Below are 10,170 nucleotides of genomic sequence, written 5' to 3'. Positions count from 1 at the left end.
TTTAAATGTATTGCACAGCTATAGTGATATATGCCTTGGGGTATTAATATCACTGTGCTTGCTGCCTTGCTCTGCACTCTTTGCATTGGCATTTTGATGCCACTCTTGTGCCTTCCTTACATGTTAGTTGGAATCTTGGAGTGTTGATGCAACTCTTCTTGCTGTCTTGCTCGGCAATCATTGTCTTTGGTTGTTGATGCCAGTGTTCCTGCCGCTCTGTGCCCTTTTTGATGCCTTTGGGTGTTTTATCTCTGCTTCTACTGTCAATTCCCTTATGCTACTTACTGACTAAGGGCTGAATTTTCAAAGCATTATACGCGTAAAAATGATCATATACACACACTCACATAATCCCTACTTTATAAAAAATGACAGAGTGCACGTACTTTTGGTTCCACGCTCACATATATGCATGAAGAAAAGAGGCAGTCTAGGGGCATTCCAGAGCAGGGCCAACAGTTACACGTCTAAGTTGTCACTAGTACATTTGACAATTTACTTGCGTAATTTTATACTTGCTAATTATCCAGCATATTTGATATGAGACTTGCTTATTGTGTGTTACTAGCTAGTTGGGAGATCTGGTTGAACTGCGGAGTAGTTCAGGCTAGGAGGGTGTCGATGACCTGGAGAAGGATGGGTGAGAGGCTGGAGGAACATGAAAACTGATCATTTCAATTACGCGCACATATTTTAAAATATACTGACTTCCGCACATACATCGGGATTTGTACATGCAACTTCTACTTTATTTCATGCGTAAAATATATGCATGTATATTTTTTAAATCAGTATTAACAGTATGCACGTTCAATGCATCGAAATACTCATTCTCAATGCATTGCATGCATTCACATATCCACATATGTTGCAGGGTAGGATCGTGCGCATTTTATAAAAATGCACATATCTGCTATATGCATGTTCTAAAATACTACCATAAATTTCTGTGTAGCCATGTACACACATATATGCGGCCGCACAGAGTTGTTTGAACGTTATCTTCTATTAGTCCTGTCTGGTATATGGGTGCACCCAAATAAGTCCATTCAGAATCAATCATCTGAACAACTACATTGCACTTCAGCTCAACCAAAGATAGCAAAGGTAATGACAATCATGCTGATACCATTATGAAGCTGATCCAATGCTTTATGCATTGTTGCACTCTTACAGTCTGAGTCTGATGGGAGTCTTCTGGGTTCGCTGCACTCCATGCCTTGGAGCTTTGATGGCTTCTCTTCTTGCTGCCTTGCTTTGCTCCTGCTGTGTTGTCCCTCTCTTGCTGCCTTGCAATGTTTTCAATGCCTTCTAATTCTACTGCTTTGATTATTGCCTCTGGATTAATTACTCGCAGATAATGTGCCTGCTTTCTCTGCGGGTAGTTTTTTTTTCGATTGGAAACAGCACAGGGAGGTTTGTATAATCAAACTTATGCACCTTGTTCCTCTCTCTACCTCTGGGAATGCCTCCGAAGTCTGTAGGGAAAAATGGACACATTGTTTGAACAACATGCACACTTTTACCTGCAGACAGGTTGGGCAATATTCAAAAATTCCATTTCCACAGGTAAAATACGTTTCCTGCAGAAAGGGTTTTGAATATTGCCCTTATTGTGTGTATATTCAATAAAGAGAATGAGGCCATTAGTCAGAAACTGCCCTACAGTGCATGCAGACTTTGCCTCCATCAGGGGAAACATGGCTGAGGGCTGTCTGAACATTGCAAACCACGAGTGGCATTCCTGGAGCAATGGTGACGCCTTGTGGCCACCTTATAAAATCCTGTTTTCTGCTTTCTATTGATTTAGGTACCTCCTTTTTCAGTTCTTATTTGGAGCCCTTCCCTGATAAGAGTGCCTTAACCAGGCATAAAGAATAACAAAATGAGGTGAAAGCTTCCAAGTTAAAGGAAAGAGAGTCTGGAGCAAAGTCATAAATAGACGTTTGAACATTGCACGGCCTTTAATGGGAAGCTGGTGGAGGGCGCACAGTACAAGCAGTCACATGAAAGTGATATAGAAGGCTATGCAGCGCATGCACAGTGGTAGCATTTTGGTGGCGCTGGAGTGAGTGAAGAGCGGTCTGAGTCCAGTGAGGAGACTGCTGCGACGGTCCAGGTCTAAACGTAGCCGGAGAACACCAGGTCATGCACAGCTGCCGAAGATCACTTTACCAGGAAGGAGGGATTGTTCCTTGCTTTAGGGAAGACATTTTTCTCTGGGTAAAATGCCTTAAGATAAATCCTGGCTGGGCTTCTTCTTGGCGGCGGATTGCAGGACCCGGGTGTTTTGTTAAATGTTTTCCTATGCTCCAAGGCCTAGTGCTGTACCTCGGTTTGAGGGCCAGACGTTTTCCACCAAGGTTAAATGCTGATTCAGGAGAGTAATTTGTAAGCCTCTCTAACCAAAGGCTGTAGCAGAAAGCGTGTTTTGTTTCTTAAGGCCGGGAGCCTGACGGACTATATGTTCTGGAGTTTTGCCTTCAGTAAATGCCGCCTTGCTTCTTACCCCCTTGGCTGCGTCTCCTGAGCTTGTCAATCCTTTGGCTCTCTCACAGGCAGCTACTTTAGGGACAGTCCTCGCTGGGAAGCCATGACCTGGTGCAAGGGGTCAGTGTGGTGGAGCTGATAAGCAATGGCAGTCATATGCGATGAATCGGGACGGAATTACCGCTGAGAGGACACAGTGCTACTGCAATAGCAGACAACTTTGAAAAGAATGAGAGAGCGAGAGAAAAGCAGTTAGGGAAAAACTAAAAGGAGCAGTTACAAGGTTAAAAGTTTGCATGAGGCATTGATATTGTTTAAAAATGAGAGCAATGTGAGCAGTGCCCCCCCCCCCCCCCAAAAAGAGAGACAGGAGGATTATAAAGGTAAAAATCAAATCCAGTAGTTTGAATGAAAACACTTGATTGTTAAGCTGTCACCTAAATCTGAGTTTATTTTAATATAGAAACTCAATAAATAGGAAAATAAATAAATGATATACAAAGACAAGTAAAAAAAACCAAACAAACCCCAGCATGGCCATGTTTCAGCAAATTGCCTTATTATAACTGAAGCGCGCTCAGCCGACAAACACAAAACATATGTGTGCAGAGCACAATAAAATGTTTGGGAAAAAAAAAAGAGAAAAACGTGTCCAGTCGTAGCAGTAGTAAAAGTTCAAATCCACTTTTAGAGTCAAACACGACTGCTTTGTCCGATTAGAGGCCGGTGGCCCACTCAGTATACTCCTCTTTGGATACTGGCGTTGTGTGGATATTTGCAGTCTGCATCTTATGCCTGGAGCAAAGGGTTTTGAATGGTGGGGGTTCTATTTGCCAAATCATGTTTTACATCCACAGGGAGATCAACTGTGGGGAGAGCCAGCTGCTAGAGAGTGGCAGCTGGTCCCTACTGAGGCTCAGGCCTGCTCTGCTCTAGCTCCGGAGTTATGGACTTCTATGTTGTGTGACTGACTAGCCATCTTTTTGTCATCGCTTAAAAACCTGGTTCTTCATATGATTTTTTGACCTTAGGGACTCTGGAAGATACTGGGTGGGATCTTTGTACTATCAGATTGTATTTGGTTTGGTTTTTGTTCATTTATTGTCTGTAAACTTTTATTATGGATTATTGTGCCTGTGGTGCACGTGTTGATGTTGTAACGCACTTCAAACTGATGAGGCTAGTTAACACGTTTAAAAAAAAAAAAAAAAAAAGCTATGTTTAAGCACATAAATGGCTTTGAAAATCAGGCCCTAAAAGTTTACATGTATTTAAATCCTGCAATTTATACGGATGGTTGAGCAAAGGCAAAATGGCGCATGCACTTTTGCAAATCCCCCTCAATGTAAACAGGCCAACTGAAATGCTTGTTATTAATATGGCTAAATATACGCTCACTGTGCAAGCTGCACATATGTTTAACCGCATTTTTCAGGAGGGGTAATATTCAGTCAGTCCATTTTACCCATGTAAGTATCTTTTTATCCATGTAAATGCCTTTGAAATTTCCCCTCGAAGGGGGTAATTTTAAAACTGCCCACACTGGCATAAAGTCTGCGGTAAATTTCACCCAAGGACTTTCCTTCAATTTTCAAAACGAATCTACATGCCTAAGTTCACTTTGAAAATTACTCCAGGAAAACGCCATACATTTACAACAGCTGATTTGTACGGGTAAGGTGTTTTTTCGGAGGGAAAAATGAGTGCATAGTTTTGAAAATTCAAAAGTCTATGTGTAAGTACAAATCCCTCCCTGACCCTCTTCCCACTACACACATCAGATTAACTGCATATTGGGTAGGCAATGACTTTGAAAATTGCTCCCTGTGACTTACTGATTTCTGTTTGTTTAGATCTTTTTTTTTTCTTTGTCCCCAAGGAGGGACTAAATCTGCAGTTAGCATTGTATCCCACCACTAGATGGGATCAAATGTGTAGTCCTCAGTTAAAACTGGTCTCCATAACACTGGTCTACATCAATTTTGCTGACTACAAGATAACATGTGATCTTTATGTATTTTAGTGGGCTGAATCCAAAAATCACATCCATTTCCTCCAGTCACGTCCAGTTTTTCCGCAAAACGCTGTCTACTCATAAATTCTTATAGCAATAACGTAACATCATTATTTAGATTTGCTGAATACGCAAAAAGATAATTAATGCGCAGAAAGACATGCCACGACTCGGACTGTTCACCACTCTTCTCGTCTCCAGGAGACCTTCTCCTAAGTCCTGCCGGCCCCAGCACTCAAGGGCTCAACCTGTGGGGAACAAGGGCTGGTATAGGTGAAGGTCCTGCAGCCAGATGTCCAAACTGGATTTCTTTATTGAGCAGTAACACGAATATGTAAACTTGTTCGTGTTACTGCTCAATAAAGTAATCCAGTTTGGACATCTGGCTGCTAATCCTGTTTTGCTGCCCTCACGGCTTTGTTAGACAGCCTTCCTTGTTGTTTCTTCAGTCCATGGCATAGGGGACAAGGAGCTTCAAGCCATTAAAATAGCCTTTGAAGAATGGCGCCAATGGCTGGAGGGAGCCCAGCATCCAGTGGTGGTGTACACCAACCATAAGAACCTGGAATATTTGTGTTGGGCGCAGCGACTGAATCCACGTCAAGCTCGCTGGTCTTTGTTTTTCAGCCGCTTCAATTTCTCCTTTTGCTACCGACCAACATCTAAAAACATCCGGGCAGATGCCCTGTCTCGCATTACGGAATCCTAAGATTCGCCGATCATGCCACAATACATCCTCAACCCGGCCAAAATCCTCCTGGCGGCTACCAACATACCTCCCACGGGCAAGATGGTTGTGCCCATCTGTCTGCGGAAGAGGGTTCTTTCCTGGGCACACGACTCTCTGACAATGGGACACCCAGGCAGGGCCCAAACCCTAGAACTCTTGTCTCGCTACTACTGGTGGCCACATGTCAGCCAAGATGTCCGAGCGTACATAGATTCTTGCCCAACCTGTGCCAGATAAAAGCTGTTACCAGGTCGCCCATGGGGGTTGCTACACACATATCCTCCGACCAGGGTTCACAGTTCACCACCAGGTTTTGGAGGGCTTTGTGCAGAAAATTTGGAATCCAACTAGATTTCACAACAGCCTTCCACCCACAAGGAAATGGACAGGCTGAGCGAACCAATCGTTCATTAAAGAACTTCCTCTGCTCCTTCATAGGAGACAACTGGGTGACCTTGCTACCTTGGACGGAGTTCTCCTACAATCACCATGTCCACTCCGCAACTGGATCTTCCCCTTTCCAGCTCATCTTCGGAAAACAGACAAAGCCACCTTTACCGTAACAGTGTCCTCTCCGGCCGCACAACTCTTGGCCCAACAGCAACAATATTTGAAAAATTCCCCCTGCTCTCCAGCTCAGTTTTGTCCTGGGTAGCTCATCACCTGCCAAAATTTAGCTGCATAAAAAGAGGTGGTGCTGGGGACATTCCTGTGGAGCGCTGATATCCGGTGCTATCCGGCTGAAGTTAGCCAAGTAAGTCTGGTCGAGAAAATAACTGGGTGACTTTACCTGCATTCTTTCTATTCAGCAGAGCACTTATCCAATTATGTTCTGCCAAATATCTGGGGAATTTTTCCACTTGCTGACTCAATGAACATTTATTCAAAAGTCCCTTGATAAATACCAGTGTACCTGGGTAAAAAAGCTGTCCACAGATTACTCAACCCTTAGCCTGATAAAGATGACCTGCGGGGTTCCACGGCACATGCACTTTCAGTCGGGAGCGGGGAAGGGACTCCAGGAGTCAAGCTTGTGGCGAGATAAAGAAATAGCCAAGTGTGCTGCATTTTGAGATGTATACGTGCGATTTACCAGTCAAACTTTTTGTTTACCCACAAAAAAAGGCAGATGCAAAATCCACAGTCCTGTTGTCCCCATGGGCAATTTTCAAAGGGAAGGCAGCCATGGACCTCGCACCTAGGCAGGCTATTTTCAATACTGCCCTCTATGAGGGCAATTTCCAAAGCCATTCACACAGGTAAATAGTGATTTCTGGATGTAAATTGACTGTCTGAAAATTCCCCTCTCTCGACGTGGTTACAAGGATGCACCCTCTTCCACAACCCTCGTACTTTTATCCTCACTGAGAGGAGACATTTCTGCATTCATGTTTAGTTCGGGGGAGGGAAATAGCGCAATTAGGGGTAGATAACAACAACAAAACTGAGATCCTAATCATCAATCAAGACATCAACATCAAACTTCTAAACCCAGCTGACCTACTCAACTCATCCACTCCCATATTAAATCACTCACCACATGTTCGAGATCTAGGTATCATGCTAGACAATCAGCTCAATTTTAAAAAATTCATAAGCACAACCACCAAAGACTGTTTTTATAAGTTACAAGTCTTAAAAAAATTGAAGCCTCTTCTTTATTTCAACGATTTTCGGATGGTCCTACAAGCCATTATTCTATCAAAAGTCGACTATTGCAATTCGCTTCTCCAAATGCTACAGAACTCTGCAGCCAGAATCCTTACCAATACGAATAAAAGAGATCACATCACCCCCATTCTCAAGCTCCTCCACTGGCTGCCTATAAAGCAAAGGATCCTATATAAAGTACTCACCGTAATTCATAAATCCATTCACAATATCTCTCCTCTTCAATTATGTAACCAACTACGCCCTCACTCCTCCTCTAGACCCATCAGAGGAGCATATAAAGGCACACTCTATGTACCTTCAACAAAATCCTCGCATCATAAACGTGCCATATCTATAGCAGGCCCCATTCAATGGAATGCGCTCCCACCAGACATTCGGCTTGAGTTCTGCCACTCTTCATTCAAAAAAAAACTTAAAACCTGGCTCTTTAGCCAAGCTTTTCCAGGACCATGATCATCATTTTTTCCCCTCCAACCAGCAAGAACATATCTTCTTCACAAACCCCCATTTTCCATACCACTACCTACTTCGGTATCTAATCTCTTGCTGCAGGACACTTGAGACTTTCTCACTTATACGTTATAATTTTTATGCTCAATAAGACCTGTCAACTTAATTGTTTAAGTCTTTTTTTTTTTTTTTTCTCCTTTATCTTTTGGTCATCAATGTTACAACGTTATTGTTAAATTTTGAACTTATGTACACTGTTCCAAGTTTCATAACCTTGTTCTATGTAATGCCTTTTGGCAATTTTCATGTTCTGTTTCAATGTAAACCGATGTGATCTTTATTTCATATAGGAACACCGGTATATAAAAATCTAAAAATAAATAAATAAATAAATAAATTTTCAAAAGTATGCATGGGCGTACATGTGCGCATGCTACCCAGCGCGCACACATGTCGCCTGATTTTATAACATGTGTAGGTGCGCGCATGTAATAAAATCGGGGGTCGGCTCGAGCAAGGGGGAGCACACTAGTGCACCTTGCGCTCATCGACGCCCGTGGGCTTCCCCCATGCCCTCCCTCATTAACTAACCTTCCCACCCCTTCCCCTAACCTTTCCCCCCTAGCCTTACTCTAATCCCCCCGCAAATTTTTGTTATACCTTTTGCGCCTGCCTGGAAGCAGGCACAGGTTGCGCACCGATAGTCTGCCGGTATGCGATCCTCCAACACAGCGGCAAATGGCCACTGTGCCAGAGGCCACGCGCCCCCCTCCCCGCCCCCGCCCCACCCCTTTAGTAAAGCCTCGGGACTTGGACGCGTCCCGGGGCTTTATCAATTCGCCGGGCCTTTATAAAATAGGACCAGTGTGCGTAACCCCCCCCCCCCTACACACACACACACCTAAATCCTCAGGGGTAGATTTTAAAAGTTTGCGCGCAGGTGTATATGTGCGTGCGCTACCCAGCGGTTGCACATGTACGCCGATTGTATAACATGCGTGTGCAGGCGCGCGCATGTTATAAAATCCGGAGTTGGCGCACGCAAGGGGGTGCACAATTGTGCACCTTGCGTGCGCCGAGCCTGCTCCGAGCCGCGCTGCCTTCCCGCGGAGGGAACTTCATTACCCCCCACCCCACCTTTCCTTCCCTTCCTCTACCTCCCCCGCCCTTTCCCCCTACCTTTTTTTTGCTCAGTTTTGATCCAAAACTTACTTCAGCCCTGGGGTGAAGTAAGTTGCGCACACCAGCCGACTGCCGGCGCGCGATCCCCGGCACAGCGGCAAATATGGCTGCTGTGCCAGGAGCCTGACCCCGCCCCACCCCCGCCCGCCCCTTTTTGCAAGCCCCAGGACTTACACGCATCACCGGGCTTTTTAAAATAGGCCCGGCACGCGTAAACCCGGTTATGCATGTAAATCCTTTGAAAATCTGGCCCTCTGGATTTACGTGCGTAGGCCTTTGAAAATCTGGCCCATAGATTGCATTTTCAACTCTATGCGTATTATTTCCCATTGAAAAATCACCTGTACAAAAATAAGAGGCAAATGTTTGTGGGTATTTTCTACCATATCTCAAAAAAGATAGAGCAGAATTGGAAAAGCACAGAAGAGAGAAACTAGAATGATAAATGGGATGGAATAATTACCCTATGACAAGGGTGGCCAACTCTGGTCCCCGAGAACTACTTACAGACCTGGTTTTCAGGATATCCACAATGAATATGTATGAGATAGATTTGCATGACTGCCTCCACTGAGTGCAGATCTGTCTCATGCAATTGATTGTGGATATCCTGAAAATCAGCTCTTTTTGTAGCTCTTGAGGATCAGAGTTGGCCACCTCTGCCCTATGAGGAAAACCTAAAGCAGTGGTTCTAAACCCTGTCCTGTGGACTCCCAGCCAGTCTGGTTTTCAGGATATCCACCATGAATATGCACGAGAGAAAATTTGCATGCACTGCCTCCATTACATAGTTTGAAACTTGTCTTCCATCTGTTTGTAAGTAGGTTGGAATACAATTATGGAAAGACTGCACACCTTCCAATTTTGTATTGTGCAAGACAAAGAGACACTGCTTGCCCACTGCACCACTTCCTGCTGTTCTACTCCTGAGCAAGAACCACAAACAGCTCTGCCAATGCACCTCAATCCTGCACTGTTGCACCCCCTTCCTTTTCTAGCACTGAAATCCTGCACAACGTTTTACCGGTGCACTTCAGTTCTGCCTGCAGGACCCTCTGCTATTCCAGGATGGAGACCCACAAACACCACAGCCCTGACCTACTACACCCCTGTTCTAATCTTAGCTTGAGTCAGCTCCAGGAGCAGTTCTAGAATGAGGGAAATTGAGGTGACTGCTTTAGGCGGCAAAATTTTGGAGCGGCAAAAAGTGCCCCCAAAATGCCTGGTAACCGCCTCACCTTGCAGCCGAAAAAAGATGAGGTCCCATGCCTCGCCGGCAGCAGAATAGAAGGCTTGTGCACGGGCAGCCGAGCCCACCCGCTAGCAGCAGAAGGACAGGAGTCACGCGCCGCCGGTCATCGAAAAACTGGAGACTGCATGGTCGCTGGCGGCAGAAGTTAAAAACGAGTCCTGCGCTGCTGGGAGTAGAAGGATAGAAGGCGTCGAGCACTGCAGGCCAAGCACAACCCGCCGACGGCCAATAAACTGAAGAAGCCTCAGGGGACGCCTAACCCGCCAGCGGGGAGACCTGGTTGCCCCACTCGGGAGCGCATCAGCTGACGTGGAGGCTGGACCCTGCTATTAAAATAAGACCTGGCAGCTTTTCAGGACATTGGCTTGTGGGGTCGCT

Source organism: Rhinatrema bivittatum, chromosome 8, assembly GCF_901001135.1.
Source record: "Rhinatrema bivittatum chromosome 8, aRhiBiv1.1, whole genome shotgun sequence".
NCBI lineage: Eukaryota > Metazoa > Chordata > Amphibia > Gymnophiona > Rhinatrematidae > Rhinatrema > Rhinatrema bivittatum.
Note: the sequence above shows the minus strand (reverse complement) of the source record.